The sequence below is a fragment of the Vulpes vulpes genome, chromosome 15 (genome assembly GCF_048418805.1).
Source record: "Vulpes vulpes isolate BD-2025 chromosome 15, VulVul3, whole genome shotgun sequence".
Classification (NCBI taxonomy): Eukaryota; Metazoa; Chordata; class Mammalia; order Carnivora; family Canidae; genus Vulpes; species Vulpes vulpes.
Window position 1 is genome coordinate 25,508,284 of NC_132794.1, and position 14,132 is coordinate 25,522,415.

At 38.7% G+C, this 14,132-nt stretch overlaps 1 long non-coding RNA gene across 1 annotated transcript in view; it reads left to right on the forward strand.

Annotated features, from left to right (window-relative positions):
• The window catches only part of LOC140595810 (uncharacterized), a 110,536-nt gene that overhangs the window by 67,471 nt on the left and 28,933 nt on the right, over window positions 1–14,132 (forward strand). The window lies entirely within an intron of this gene.

Here is a 14,132-nt window from a genome sequence, read left to right on the forward strand (position 1 = left end):
CATCAAATATTTCTGAGTGTCCACCATGTGCTAGGCAATCTCTAGCAGCACATTCCTCTAGCAGCAGAAATTCAGAGTTTAGTGAGTATGGTAAATAAATAAATCTAAAAATCGAAAACATGTTATTATAAGAGATATGTGAAAGAGGCTCTTTCAACAGGGCCTTGGTGGGCCAGAAAAGACTTTTTGTAGAGATATGAAGTGAGTCTTAGGATGAGCCTTACATCAAGTGAAGGAGCAAGAGCACTGTAGACTGAAGATGACTGAAGAAGAAGATTGGATGAGAAACAAGATGGTTTTTCAGGGATCTGTGTATGACTGAGTAGCAAGAGATAGGGCTGAAGAGACAAGAGGGGTCATGCTGTTGTGTGCCGTGTTAGGTCCCATGTAGCTTTTTATTTCACAGATCAGTGATTTAAAAAAAAATTTTTTTTTCAAGTGATTTTAGCAGCAGATTTTTTTTAGTTAAATCTTGTATGATACACCAATATGAAAGTTAGGTTAAGAAGACTTTTAATTAGTATACACTTATTTTACAAATTAAAACAATGAAGATACGGACATTTGTTTGGATACAAAATTGATGGAGATTAGAGATGACAGTTATGTCTTATATCAGCCTCAGCTTTGCAATTCTTTTATGTCTGAGTTCTGTTTGTTGTACAGTGGCAAGATAATTTTGATTCACAGAGATAAATAGTTGCAAGTGGTGACAGTTTTAAAATTATCTGGGAATCTCAGGATATTGTTCTATATAAAGAGATGGCAGAGAAGGTTTGGTTCTTAGGTCTACACAAAACTGAAATTCTAGTTTGGGTCACTATGAGGACGATGACACCAACTAAAACTGAATATAGTAGAGGGTAATTTCCAGGGGGAAAAAAGAGTTCATTTTTTGACATTTTGTGTTTAAGGATATTTTATCAGAATACAGGAAGCTTCTTATAAACATGGAAACAATCGGTTCATTAGAAATCAAACACGAGCAATATTTTATTTTAGAGTTATGTAACGTCATTTCTCTCTGACCTCTTCTGGCCTGCTTTTGATAAAATTTTAATGGTTCATTTAAGAAACTCTTCACTTCAGTAAATTCACACAGCTGCTCAGCCTGTGGTTCAGAATTCTGCTGCTTCATCATTTCAAATTTCTTGACTTGGCTACAGATGCATTCAGACCAATGTCATTTTATATTTAGCAAAGTTGGAGTAGTTCATAGAGATTCTTGTGTCCTTTTTTTACGATTTTATTTATTTATTCATGAGAGATACACAGAGAGAGGCAGAGACATATGCAGAGAGAGAAGCAGCCTCCCTGCAGGGAGCCAGATGTGGAACTCCATCCCAAGACCCTAGGATCATGACCCAAACCAAAGGCCATCACTCAACCACTGAGTCACCCAGTTATCCCTCTTGTGTCCTTTCTAATTGCAACACATATCTCAGCTAGGTCATGCTGCCACTGAGGTAACACCTCACTGAGGTCATGCTCCCTCAGTCAAGCTGACTTAAAAGGTATTTATTTAGTGAATGGCTTGTTACAGAGTAAAATGTTCTTAATATTTCTCAGCACTATGGCACCATCACCATTCACTTATTCCTTTACTTAGTTACTCCTCTGGTGGAAATAGAGTCTAGGTTCTTCCATGATTTTTTTTTTAAAGATTTTATTTATTTATTCATGAGAGACACAGAGAGGGAGACAGAGAGAGAGAGAGACAGAGAGAGAGAGAGACAGAGAGAGACAGAGACACAGAGGGAGAAGCAGGCTCTATGCAGGGAGCCCAATGCGGGACCCCATCCAGGGACTCCAGGATCATGTGCTGAGCCCAAGGCAGATGCTCAACCACTGAGCCGTCCCAGTTCTTCCATGGTTTTGAAGGTAAATTATTGTGTTAATTTGCTAGAGCTGTCCTAACAAAGTACTACAGACTGGGTAGCTAAAAAAACAGAAGTGTATTTCCTACAGTTTTGGAAGTTTGTGGTCCAAGATCAAGGTGTCTTGGATCAATGTGAGGATTTAGTTTTCTCTGAGGCCTCTCTCCTTGGCTTGCAGATGGCTGCCCTCTTGCTGCCTCTTCATGTGTTTTTTTTCTCTGTGAGTTCACCTCTCTGGTGTCTCTGTGTGTCCAGATTTTGTCTTCTTGGTAAAGACACCAGTCGGATGGGATTAGGGTCCACACTAGTGGGCTCATTATAGCTTAACCATTTCTTTAAAGATCTTATCTTCAGACACTGTCACATTCTGAGGCACTGGAAATGAGGGCATTAACACGAATTTTGGGAGGAACAGTTCAGTCCCTAACAGTGATTAATTTATTCTGCCATGGGTCTTACAAAAAAGACAAAACTGACCTCAAAAGATTCAAGTTTTCTCTTTAGCTTCATGACTTCTGTTTTCATTTATATTTTGATGGAGCTTAGAACCAGTCTTTCCCTACTTCTTGGGCAAAAGGGAGGCAAGTCTTCTCTTCTGCAAGACGCCATTGATAATTCAATATTTCTTAGCCTTTTTAGTGCCTGAACACGTAGGAGGGATGTCACACTTCCCCAACTAATGAATGGCTTACTAAGAGCTCAAGCTGTTGAATCTCTGATTCAAAAACTGTGTGACTTGTCCAAAGTCTTATCCTTCTAAGGATACTGTCTAAGCTACTTTAAAAGAGATCCCAACAATACCATTTCTTTTTTTTTTTTTTAATTTTTATTTATGATAGTCACACAGAGAGAGAGAGGGAGGCAAAGACACAGGCAGAGGGAGAAGCAGGCTCCATGCACCGGGAGCCCGACGTGGGATTCGATCCCGGGTCTCCAGGATCACACCCTGGGCCAAAGGCAGGCGCCAAACTGCTGCGCCCCACCCCCCCCCCCCCGGGATCCCAACAATACCATTTCTTAAGAAGAGAGAAGTTAATAGCTCACAATGAAGTAGTACAGGGTGGATGGAAGCTCAAGTTCATCCCCAAAATACAGCTTCTATCTCTGGGTTCGTGATCTGTGTTCTGTGTCTCTTGCCATCACATCTGCATCTCATACATCAGGAACAGAAAAAGGAACAAGAAAAATACAACCCTATTTCTTGTTGAGGCATGGCTTGGCATATAAAATCACTTATATTGCATTGATAAAAAATCATACAGACATATCTAGTTGCAAGGATGGTGGGGAATGTAATCTATATCTAAGTGGCCATACACACAGCTAAAACATGGGGTTTAATTATTAAAGGAAGAGAAAAATAACGATTACTGTTGTATGCCTTAGTTTGGATTTCTGCAAAAGCAGAGCCCAAGGCAAGGACTTGGATATAGGTAGTTCATCTGCATTTACCTAATGACTGGTGGTACTGACCCTAGGAAGCAGAGGTGAGGGAGTGGAAAAAGTGAGAGAAGGGAAGGAGAAAGCCAATAAATGGTATGCTACCCAGATGGAAACCAAGGCCCATTTACTCTGGGGATCATCCATAGAATCACATAGAATATGCCTCAGAATTATCCCAGTGAAGGACAGGAAGCTGGGATATTTATCTACTCACTTCCACCCCCATCATTTATTAATGCCTCTGCACTTCCAGGCTGTGTCCCTGCTCTGACTATGTAAGTTTCCATGGTGTTGGAGGATACCCCCAAGGGACACTACATTACCCACTGGAAGCAGAACACTGCAACATGTGTGCAACTGTCCACATTAGTGACACTAATGTCAGCTGGGCAGAGGAGATGCAGCACGGGATATCTTAGGCATCTATTGCTATGTGGAACTCACCCTCGCAGCTCTTGTCTTAGATCTTTTAGCAATAGGTGGTCGTAAATGAAGCCAGGAACCCTGGCTCAGGTTACTCAGGGAGAAAAAAATCTGCTTTGGTCTCCTAGAGGTAAGGAAATGACAGAAGACTTTGATGAGTGGGGAGGAGATTTTGTGCTGGGAAATTATGTGATCTAAGGTGTTGGCATGAATTATTTGGGACCAGTCCTGAAGGACCTTGAGCGCTACCCTGAGAAGTTTAAACCAAATATAACAACCAGGTATAAGGTGCTGAATTTGTAATGTGCATTGTGTAGGGTGATTGGGGGAACCTAGAGGCAGAAGACCAGTTTTGAGGTAATTGTAGTGATCTAAGCCTGAAATGATGAAAGCTGGCACTAAGGTGGCATTACTGAGGAGAAGGCAGGAAGGGAGGGGTCAAAAAGAGATAGAGAAGGATATGGGGGGAAAAGGGAAGTAGGAGGCCAAAGAAGGTAAAAGGAAGGAAGTAGAAGGACAAAGGGGGGAGACAAATGGAGATTGGTGTGAGGGGCCATGACTATATTTGTTTCCATGACATTTGCTTTAAATTGTAATAAATTAAAATGTAAAAAAATCAAGTAATATGAAATTTTTAACCAGAAAATATCCTTGGATAAACTTAGGAAAGAGGGTGAGTATGGTGGCAATTCAAATCATCATGACAAGATAGAATGTCAGGAAGGTACTAAAATCAGGGATGCCTGAGTGGCTCAATGGTTGAACCTCTACCTTCAGTTCAGAACGTGATCCTGGGGTCCAGGGATTGAGTCCCGCTTCGGGCTCCCTGCATGCAGCCTGCTGTTCCCTCTTATGTCTCTGCCTCCCTCTCTGTGTATCTCTCATGAATAAATAAATAAAATTTAAAAAAAAGAAAGGTACTAAAATCAAATTTTGGCATTTTCCCCAAGATCTGTTTTAGAGTTGGTTATTAGCCTTTTGATTTGCTCTCTTGAATTTCTTTATTTGACCAAAATCACTTTGCTTCACAAGAAATGTAGGGCTTAAATACAGAAAATTGTAATTAGTGTTTTAATCTAAATTAGCCAAATCCAATTCCTTCCTGAAAATATGATGTGCACAATACATTTATGCTAGTATTTGGTTTTAAAAGCACCCAGAAGAAAAGGTCAATAATTTTCATTATTAAATGAAAAAAATGTAGTCTCTTCTTTCTATTTTAAGATACTGAAACAACCTATTTTAGGTTGAATCATATATAAATAATTGTTCCTTTTAATCATTTTAGAAAAAACTTAAAAAAAATCTTTCATATACAATGGAGTATTATTCAGCCATAAGAAGAATGAAATCTTGCCATTTGTAGCAACATGGATGAAGCTAGAGAACATGTTAAGTGAAATAAGTCAGAACAAGACAAGTATCGTATGTTTTCACTCATATGTGGAATTTAAGAAACAACAAATGAGCAAAGGAGAAACAAAGAGAGGCAAACCAAGAAACAGGCTCTTAACTCTAAAGAACAAATTGATGGTTACCTGTGGGGAGATGGCAGCGGGATGGGTGAATTAGGTGATGAGAATTAAAGAGTACACTTCTTGTGATGAGCATCGAGTGATGTAGAGAATTGTTGAATTACTATACTGTACACCTGAAAGTACTATAACACTGTATGTTAACTATACTGGAATTAAAAATAAAAAACTCAATAATTTGAAACTCAAATGAGTTGCAGGAAATTACCAATACCTTGTATACCGTTTATCCAGGAAACAAATTCACAATTTGCCACATATACCTTATCACTCCATCGCTTTATATTATATATTATTATTAATTTTCCCTGAATTACAGAAGAGTTAGTTGCATATATTATGCCCCTTTGTTTATAAATACTTAAGTGTATATTTCCTAAGGAAAAGGACATTCTCTTATATACCTACAGTACAGTGATCACCCTGAGGAAGTTTAATATTATGATCTAATACTGTCATTCAAATTCTGCCATTTGTTCAATACCATCCTCTGTTATCTACTCCACCTCTCACCCCCAGCTTCCAATATCCAGTGCAGGGCCACACATCTTATTAATTAATTAATTAATTAATTAATTATTTTATTTTATTTATTTACTCATGAGAGACACAGAGAGAGAGAGGCAGAGACACAGGCAGAGGGGCTCCATGCAGGGAGCCCAATGTGGGACTCGATCACGGGTCTTCAGGATAACACCCTGGGCTGAAGGCAGGCGCTAAACCACTGAGCCACCCAGGGATCCACAGGCCACACATTACATTTAATTGTCATGTCTCTCTTAGTCTTTGTATTAGTTTTCTTTGGGTACATAAGAATTACTCCAAAACTTTGTCTTAAAATAAAGGACATTTATTGTCTCATAATTACTGTTGGACAGGAATCCAGGTGCAGCTTACTTGGGTGTCTCTGCCTTAAGATCCTTCCCAAGGCTGTAATCAAGTTGTCAGGCAGAACTGCAATCTCATCTGAAGGCTTGACTGGGAAAGGATTCCAAGATCCAAGGACTTTCAAGATCATTCATATGATTTTTTTTTTAAGATTTTATTTATTCATTCATGAGAGAAGGGGGGTGGTTGGTGCAGAGACACAGGCAGAGAGAGAAGCAGACTCCATGCAGGGAGCCTGATGTGGGACTCAATCCCGGGATCCCAGGATCATGCCCTGGGCTGAAGGCATTCACCAAACCGCTGAGCCACCCAGGGATCCCCCATATGATCTTTTACAGTATGCAGTTGCTCCTGGGTTGTTGGACCAGGGGTCTCAATTTTACACTGGTTGTTGGCTGAAGGTCTCTCTCTGTTCCTTGCCATGTGGACCTCTTCATAGAGTAGCTTGTGTTGTGAGCAGCTGGCTCATGGCTATGAGCCATCAGAGCAATTGAGAAAGTAAGAGACTGAACAAGACACAAGTAGTCTTATTTTGTTTTAAGATTTTTTTTTAAATATGTATATTTCTTTTTTTTAATTTTTTATTTATGATAGGCACACAGTGAGAGAGAGAGAGGCAGAGGGAGAAGCAGGCTCCATGCACCGGGAGCCCAACGTGGGATTCGATCCCAGGTCTCCAGGATCGCGCCCTGGGCCAAAGGCAGGCGCCAAACCGCTGCGCCACCCAGGGATCCCTGCTTTAAGATTTTATTTATTTATTTGACACAGAAAGAGAGCATGAGCAAGGTTGGGAGGAGGAACAAGGGGAGAGGGAGAAGCAGTCTTCCTACTGAGCAAGGAGGCTGATGCAGGACTTGATCCCAGGACCCTGGGATCGTGACCTGAGCCTCTGCTTAACAGATTGAGCCACCCAGGCGCCCCACAAGTAGTTTTCTTGTAAACTGGTATTGGAAGTGGCATCCATCCCTTTTGCTGTATTCAATTCAGTAGAATTGAGGCAGTAGGTCCAGTCCACCCTAGAGGGGAGGGGGCTACAAAAGGGTATGAATATCAAGAGGCAGGGATCAAAAAAAAAAAAAAAAAAAAGAGGCAGGGATCATTTTAGGCCATTGTAAAGGCTGTCTACCATGGTCATCTTTAATCTGGAACAATATTTCTGTCTCTCATTACATTGGAGAGTATAAGTCAGTTATTTTATAGAATATGAATATGGATTTGTCTTTTATTTCCTCACAATTTAAATTTAGGTTATACATTTTTGGCAGAAATATTATGAAATTACAGTGTGTCTTTCATAGCATATCTTATCAGAAGTCACATGACACCAGTCTGTCCCATTACTGGTGGTGTACAATTTGATTACTTGATTCAGATGGTGAACATCAAGTATTTTAACAGTGAATTTACCATTTTTTTCTCTTTGTAGCTTCAAATATTGTGTTTTTCAGTACTACAATTTTCACTTGGATTTTAAAAATATCTTCTATTTCTCTGCTGAGATTTCCTTTTATTTCCTTTACTTCACTATGCATAGTTTAAAAAGCCTTTTAAAGTAAAGCCTTCTTTACTTGAGTGTAGTTCTAATAGCTCCTTAAAGTCTTTGATAATTCCTACACCTGCGTCATTTTAACATGGAAGCTCTTGAGAATTTCACCAGGTCACATTTTCCTGATTTTTCATATGCCAAGTAATTTTGAGGTATGTGTGGACGTTGTGATAGCTATGTTGTAAAGATTTTTAGACTCAGTTATATTCATTTGAAGAGTGCTAATGTTTTTATTTTTTTATTTTATTTTATTTTATTTTTTTTAATTTTTATTTATTTATGATAGTCACAGAGAGAGAGAGAGAGAGGCAGAGACACAGGCAGAGGGAGAAGCAGGCTCCATTCACCGGTAGCCCGATGTGGGACTTGATCCCGGGCCTCCAGTATCGCGCCCTGGGCCAAAGGCAGGCGCCAAACCGCTGCGCCACCCAGGGATCCCCTAATGTTTTTATTTTATAGAATATTAATCTGATTAGACTTAAACTGTAAATTCTGCCTCCCCTGTGGAGTTTGGAAGTTAAAATCTTGGCAGTAAAAAATATTATTAATGTTATTATTATTGTTATTTTATTTTTGTCTTGAGCTGCAAACTTTTTGGAGTCTGAACCATGTGTATGTGGTTTTGAAGTCAGCCATAAATTTGAATAAGGACATTAACAGAATCAGGTTGCCACTTCCCTGGTTCTCTCCCTTCTATGATGTCCCTCCCACTCTCCGTGGGCTCTAGTTACCCTGGGCTTCACTCCCAGATCCTCAGGCCAGAAATGCCATCTGTGGGGAGATAATTTGAAATGCTGTAAATAATCTCTTTCGCTTCCTATTCTACTCAAATTCTTATTCATTGATGATCTCTTAGTCTCCATTGCTGATTCTTGCATGAATCAATTATTGTGATGATCACAAGAGTGATTTTCTATCTTTATTATTTCTTCAATATTTAGTAGTTGTCATTCAAGTTAAGACAAGGCTTTCTGAAGCTTCATCCCCATTTATTTATTTGTGTGCTTGCTAGTAATAAGCATTCATGGATCCAACTGCACGTTGAGTGATTTTGTTCATTAAACTATCTTGTTCTGTAATTTTTACATCTTCATTGAATTTATTTAGTTTTGTAATCTCTCTTAAATGATTTTTAAAAGGTGAAAGAATTTATCATGTAACCTAAGTTTCTTAATGAGAATAAAAACCAATAATGTTTATGTTTTTGAAAAATATTTTTATTCTCTGCATTTATTATTTAATGATTGGCAGTGCCCACAAAATAAAAAAAAAAATTCTCCTTTTTCATTGAGTTATGATGTTACGGAGCAAACTTTCTCTGTAACAGTTATGCTTTTGAATTAATTTATTCTGAGGGTGCCTGGGTGGCTTAGTCGGTTCTGTCTGACTTTGGCTCAGGTCATGATCTCAGAATCCTGGGATCAGGCCCCATGTCAGACTCCACACTCAGCAGGGAGTCTGCTTCTCCCTCTCCCTCTACCTACTGCTCCCCCTTCTCATGCTCTCTCTCTCTCAAATAAATAATAAATAAATAAAATCTTTATTAAAAAAAGAATTTATTCTGAGAGTTGGTAATCTTAATATTGAACAATAAAGATGACATGATATATAATAAGAGAATCATGTGGTTTATATAGCTTTTATTGTATTTATATACTCACTAAAATGGTCTTTGGCAATAGTAACTATGTACTACTGTTTTCAAAGTAGCATTTACTAAATATTGATCATATCATAACATGATTTATAAACCCAAAACTGTGTAGTTAGATATTATTCTAAAAGGATCACAATTCTGTAGTTATGCACATACATATTTGGGTGTGATTTGCAGAAAAGGAGCATTTTCTCTTGTATAGCTACTAAATTATATATAAAAAGCAATTTTAGAAAATGTTTTAATGAAGCTCATTATTAGGACAAATATATAGCTTCTGTGGCAAGACTATTTATTGAGATATTAACTTATGATTTGTTTTTGTTGCTGCAGGTTATTTTATCTCCCAACCTTCTAAGTTGGTAAAGCAACTGGTTTTGCCAGGTCAATAGTCAAGGTTCTCTGCTATCCAGAAGACAATTTCCTTCAAAGTTTGTTTGTTGAAAGTTGAATTTGGGGCTAGATTGTGCCAGTGGTGGAGTTATTTCTAGCGTTAGGAGAGGTGAAGATGAGCTGATCTAGGGAGGTATTTGGAAATTTGGCTGATTCTGATTCTGTGATTCAGAGAGCCCCCATTTGGTGCTTGTAGGTGGTGGCAAGACCACTAATAGCAATAGTGGTGCTTCAGGGAGGCTGGACTTTATGTGAGGCTCTCAGGCTTACTACAGGGCTGTTCACATCCAAGGAACTGGGTGGACTTAGACAACAGTCACATCTACTGTGACTACAGAAATCTGAAGATGAGAAAAATGTTATATGAATGTTCTGGAATACGCGGGATACTTGTGGTTTTTATAGAACCCAAGGGATAATAGGGACTTTAATGCAAGATAAGGGATTAGATTTTACTACATTAAAAAAAATAGTTATGCTGCAATCTTATACCTGAGGGCTTTGTGGTAAAATTATTAATTTTTCTATCTTCATGATGGCTATGTGGAAGTTATAACAAACATTTATTTACACCTGTTATTTAAAACTAATCCTTCAAGTTCTGAAGCCCATGACATGGTGATATAAAAAGGACCTTGGGGACGCCTGGGTGGCTCAGCCATTGAGCATCTGCCTTCGGCTCAGGATGTGATCCTGGGATCCGGAATCGAGTCCTACATCAGGGTTCATGTGGGGAATCTGCTTCTCTCTCTGCCCGTGTCTCTGCCTCTCTCTGTGTCTCTCATGAATAAATAAATAAATAAATCTTTTTTTTTTTTTTTTAAAGGACCTTGGCATGTCACTGATGTGGTAAGAATTGCTGTTTGCCTGCAGCTTCAAGTCTCCCGATTAGCTGACATTGCTATAATCTTGTAATCACAAGTAAACTTGGTTAATTGGATTAGTAAATTCTTCCCTAGTGGGCAGGAAACTTCAGTTAACAGGGAACCTTTAGTTTTGAAAATAGTTGAAATGAAATATGGAAACATTTAAGGGATTGAAAGCCATAGCATGAAAATTTTGTATTAAAAAAGAATCTAACATTTGTTATTTTTTAAATTGTGTATCTGTAACAATTAAGAGAACTTGAGAATCACACTTCTAGCAAGCTTATTAGATGGATAAGTAATTAATAGGAAGATTTTGTGTGTTAAGTCAGACTATTGAGATATTTAAAAATCATAGATAATATATATGTATATGTACATATATATTTTATATATATGTATTTATTATATATGTAAATAAAAATTTTATTTATGTATAAAATATACGTATATGTACGTATACATTTAAAATTTTTATTTATTTACTTAATCTCTACACCCAACATGGGGTTTGAACTCATGACCCCAAGATCAAGAGTCTCATGGTGTATATATATATATATATATATATATATATATATATATCCTAATGTTTCCTAGCAGCAATAATGTACAGTCATGCTAGGTAATAGACACAGGAGTGCCTTTTCTAGAAGATTGGGAGGCTCCCTAAATCTGCCCTTGCCCCTTAGGGCTTTTGGCATTTGCTGGTATTTCCTCTGTGTTTTCTCTCCTGGTCTGTCCAGGCTGTGTCATTTGCTTACGGAAATCCTAGCAACCACTTGATCCTTATGAGTGAGATGCTATGGCCTTTCATTAACCCTTGACTTTACCTCGAAGTTACTCTTTGAGGGAGGATAGCGCTGGCTTCTCACAAACAATGCAGGATTTTGAAAGATAAAATATTTGTTTTAAATCAATAGACATTGTGCTAGTTCAGAGTTTCCTAAACTGTTTTGGTTTATGATACCATCATTAGTGTCTTGATAATTTTCCACAACACCCATGGACCGAAAGAAATAACTAAGAGTTCCATTTATTAAGTTACCAGGATCAAACACCTTAATAAATATTTGTGTTTTAACAACTGAGTAGCTATTTGTAAAGCCAGTACATAGCCGTAAAGAAAAAGTAATACTTAGTTTTATTCTTGAACTAAAAAAATTATCAGTGTGTAGGCCTGTTAGGCAGTGCCTACCTTCACCAATCTTGGAATCAGTCTGGACAAGGCCACTCTGATTTCCTGTTCCACATTGATTTTCATGCAGTATTTAGTTTTTATTACAGCAACCGCTGAAAGGCCAGCTTTGCCAAAAAAGAAATGTCACCAAAAAAGATATAGCATGATCTGTGAATCACCCCGAGGTATTAGTGGTGTCCAACAGGTGCTTCTGTGTTGTCCTTGAAAACATCTTTTTTTAAAGATTTTATTTATTCATGAGACACACACACACACACACACACAGAAAGAGAGAGAGAGAGAGAGAGAGAGAGAGAGAGAGAGGCAGAAACACAGGCAGAGGGAGAAGCAGGCTCCATGCAGGGAGTCTGACGTGGGACTCGATCCTGGGTCTCCAGGATCGCGCCCTCAGCTAAAGACGGCGCTAAACCGCTGCGCCACCAGGGCTGCCCTGTCCTTGAAAATTTACTTAAAACTCTCTGAGTTCTCGGGCACCTGGGTGTCTCAGAGGGTGAGCATCTGCCTTTAGCACAGGTCATGATCCTGGGGTCCTGGGATCGAGTCCCACAGTGGGCTCCCCACAGGGAGCCTGCTTCTCCCTCTGCCTATGTCTCTGCCTCTCTGTGTCTTTCATGAGTGAATAAACAGAATCTTAAAAAAAAAACAAAACACAAAAAACTCTCTGAGTTCTCTGTGGCACTTGGGGTACCTTAGGATACAGTTTAGGAACTGCAGTGCTAAGTGAAGGAAGATGAAAAACAATGACTCCATGTCAGGAGCCCAAGCATCATAAAGCTTATAGATAATGTGGTCAGTGTATAGTGTATTCCATATAGATGGAGTACTGCAGTGAAGATGCATTTTTTTTTTTTTTTGGTCTGTTTAGTATCTGAATCCCCTTCCTACATTAAAATTAAAAAATCCGTATTATGTGGTTCTTAGTTGACAGAGCTCATCTTCCTCTACAGAATCTGAATAGACCTGTAAATAAACCTCCTTTCCAACCTCCCCGAGTGAAGGCTTTGTTTCTTAGGCTCAACAATCAGACCTGCGTATCTTGGATTTTGGGTCAAATGCTACTGATGCAAACAAAGGGTAAGGAACGTTAGGGAAGTCTCTCTGGCTGTTAGTATTGGTGTGCACACTGGGAACCAAGGCAGTGGTGGGGCTGGTGTTAGTGCTGGCAGTGTGGATGTTCTTGGCAGTGGCCCTAAAATGCGGGTGTATTCTCGTCAGACTGGTTTTATGGCATGATTCTGGCTATGGTTTTGGTGGTGTAATTTCCCTTCTTATTTGCTCATTCTGAACATAGTAGTTCTTTAGACTTCCCGAGGATATGGACAACCATATATCCTTTCAATAAATTTCTTTCTCTGTATAAATCATCACAACTAACACAAATAAAAAGGAGTGTGACCAAAAATTTCGATTACCAGAGGAGAGGCAAGATTATAGAAAGCATATTGCACTGACTTCCCCAGTTGGAACAAAGATATGAGAAACTATTGAGATGTGTCTTCTGAAAGCTCTGGATAGTAAATAATAACTAATGGCTATTATTTAGCCTTCATCCCTCAAAGGCTAAAAAAGCTATGTACAAGGAGGGTATAGATAACCTGGTCAGATTTGAGAGGGAAAGATTTAAAAACTTAGCGCAGAATGCATCAGGCATGAGTTTTTTGTTTTTTTTATTGGGTGAGTCTTAAAATGACCCACTTGAGGTAAGAGAGTTTGTGAAATCCATGTCATTAGACATTACACTCAGAAAAGGTAAGATGATACACCCTACAGGGAGCTAGCTAGTACAAGAGTAAATAGAAATCAACTCTGTGATAAATGTTGGACTGATGAGAAGATGAATTTTAGGAGGTGGGTGGGGGGATGGGGTGACTGGGTGACGGGCACTGAGGGGGGCACTTGACAGGATGAGCACTGAGTGTTATACTATATGTTGGCAAATTGATCTCCAATTAAAAAAATATATATGTAAAGAAAGCAGGATGGACAAGATTTACTTGGATGATGATGAATGCTTTTGGCAAACCCAAAAGTCATTAAGTTTCTATTTCTCACTAGCAGATACTCCATAAAGTCAAATCTAGAAGAGTGTGTTAGGAAGCTAAATATTTGACTTAGAAAGCAAAGGGAAAGGAAAGCAGAGTCTACCTGTGTGAAATGTTTGAAACTCTGGTAGGTCGGTCTGAAAGAGGAAAGAAATAATATCAGGAAATAGAATCCTAGAAGCATGGAAGAAAAAGTTGTAGCAGAAAGAATTGTTCTGCTGTTTTGAAGTAACATAAGTTCCTTAAGATAAAAAACAAAAA